Source organism: Ptychodera flava, chromosome 8, assembly GCF_041260155.1.
Source record: "Ptychodera flava strain L36383 chromosome 8, AS_Pfla_20210202, whole genome shotgun sequence".
NCBI classification, from domain to species: domain Eukaryota; kingdom Metazoa; phylum Hemichordata; class Enteropneusta; family Ptychoderidae; genus Ptychodera; species Ptychodera flava.
In genome coordinates this window covers 9,237,604-9,240,103 of record NC_091935.1, presented here as the reverse complement: position 1 = coordinate 9,240,103, position 2,500 = coordinate 9,237,604, and the positions used below count along the sequence as shown (strand labels likewise).

Sequence of the window (2,500 nt, the reverse complement as noted above, 5' to 3'; positions counted from 1 at the left end):
AGGGTTACCACTTCACTGCGACTAATGAAGACATTTTTTATCAAGAAATTATTTCGCCAACTTTAACGCAAGTTTTAACTTTTCAGACAGTGTTTTCAGAATTAAAAAAGAAAATTAGTTTTAGTACGGTTTGATGGTCCCGACGGAAGCATTGGGATGGACACGCCCAGTGACTATTAAGTAATAGGTCATAGCATAGGTCAGTCAGTTGCGTCCGGATGACTTCAATCTCTGTTTCTGTGGAGGCCTTTTCCTGACAGCAGCTATACGTGTGTGTTAGTGGTGGCATGCTCTTTGTTAGCAGATTCATCGCGTGTTAGTTTTTACAATGTGTGAAAATTTATCTCGAACTTATAACAGCTCTAATCGTTGACGTATATTACTTGATTTTTGCATTACAGAATAGTATTCACGCAGAGAACTCTTCAACGAACAAAACATTTAACTTCATCCAATCACCTGCACGTGATTTTTTGTCGATTCAACATTTTTTGTCACTCAAATGAGCTGAAACTTGCCGTCGAATGCGTTGACACACAAATGGCAATGGGGACCTATGCAGTTGGAGTGAACAATGTAAATAATAATTTGAAGACTGCATTCTAATTTGCTTTAGTAATCAAGACTTGATCGATAACATCTTTTCCTCTGTATGGTTATATATATACTTAGTATTATTTCAGAACATACAACGTTCGAAATCGCAGAAATCTCATTTAACATAAATTTTATACTGTATTTCTTTCAGGGTTTATGTAGGGCCATAAAATCATTGCTGACAAATCTGTCAACTTCATGAAATCACAAACAGCACTAGTTATCTCTTAAAGTGGCACTCCCATTTGGTAACATTTTTAAAACACATTTTTTTGTGCCAACGGTCGATATTTGACGTGGCGACTGCGCGCGGATCGCGAGATATCGATAAAAACATGTCTTCAAAAACGTAAAAGTTTGAATTCCGGTGGCCCACCTAAATTCAGCTTCCGAACATCGAACGTTCGGCACTGGGGCCATTGTCAACTAAGCTATGGAGTACGAGTCTACACTGACGCTGCTGTACGCCACAGTACCACTTGCCTCGGTGATCGGTCATGCCCCGTGGGAGAAAGCTGAGTCTTACTGACTTGGTGATAAAACGAAAAACAATTTTTGCTGATTCCACCAGAATTCGCATAGGTGACTAGCCAAGTTACGTGCGGTTGATACATAGCGGCCACCGCGTGGTATGCATAGACTAGACGCATACCACGCGCGCGGCGAACCACACGTACTGTGTGGCAGACGACAAAATGTAGTCATCGGAGGCGGCTAATATTTAACACGTAAAAACTTATGTTTATGTGGTATTGGTTAAAAATATAATACAACTGATTTAGAATAATGACAACGACAAAGCTAAGTAGAAGTTTTTAAAGAACTTACCTGAGGTAAAGGCATAATGCTGTATATAATGTCTTCGCAGTGGGAGGTAAAATTGCGTCGTTCGAACTTATTATGGACTCCCTAGAATATCGTCAATCAGCACAACAACAAACCTTCGGTGGATTTCGCGTCATAACCAGAAACGATCGTAAAACTTCGGGATGTGAAAAATACGCTCGGGAAATCACATGTTTTTATCGATATCTCGCGATCAGCGCACAGTCGCCACGTCAAATATCGACCGTTGGCATTAAAAATTGTGTTTTAAAATGTTACCAAATGGGAGTGCCTCTTTAATGTATAATCGAACATCCATCCATCCATCCATCCATCCATCAATCAATCAATCAATCCGTCCGTCCATCCATCAATCCATACATCCTCCATGCATTCATATCAATTCCTATTTATTTCCCAAAATACATATACAATGCACGAGTATTACAGTAAGCACTACACCTCCCTGGACAAAATGTGGAAACGTCCTACGTGAACGTGAAAAGCGAAGTCAGTTTAATCGAAACAGAAATAAACCTTACATATTGTATTTCCTGCGCCTTAATCTCCAGACTTTGTTAATCTCCAGATTTTGAACCCATAATGGCACTCAGACTGCAAAATTTAGTGATGAATTATGCATCATTTATACTAAACTCACTTTTAACGAGACATGTCATCACTTTCTGATGAACGTTACCTACGCTAACTATAATTAGTACTACGATTTCGGAGCGAAATCCCTTATTGATTTCAAGCGTCAGAGGATAGTACTTTGACTGGTAAGATCTTGAGATGTGTGGATCAAAACGGACAACTATTTCTACAAACGTTGCTTGTCTATTTGCTTTATCAACAAATAACAATGTGTGGCCTTTTGTGTGGATGTTGAAATGTTTGTTCAACATTATCTGTGAACAGCGTATGAGTAAGTACTTTGTCTTTACATGTAAATAATTCCTGGTTTTGATTTTATTCTTTGATTGGGGATTTGGCCGAGCAGTTTTGTCTGTGGCTTCTCCGCTACGTAGCTGGGTACCGTACGTTGTGAGTTCGGCCCGATTGAAACCACTTATAT

The 2,500-nt window shown here is 39.4% G+C and overlaps 1 protein-coding gene across 1 annotated transcript in view; it reads left to right on the top strand.

The window, feature by feature from the left end:
• Positions 1 to 2,500, top strand: part of LOC139138409 (calponin-3-like) — a 43,288-nt gene that overhangs the window by 530 nt on the left and 40,258 nt on the right. The gene's annotated exons all lie outside the window — the stretch shown is intronic.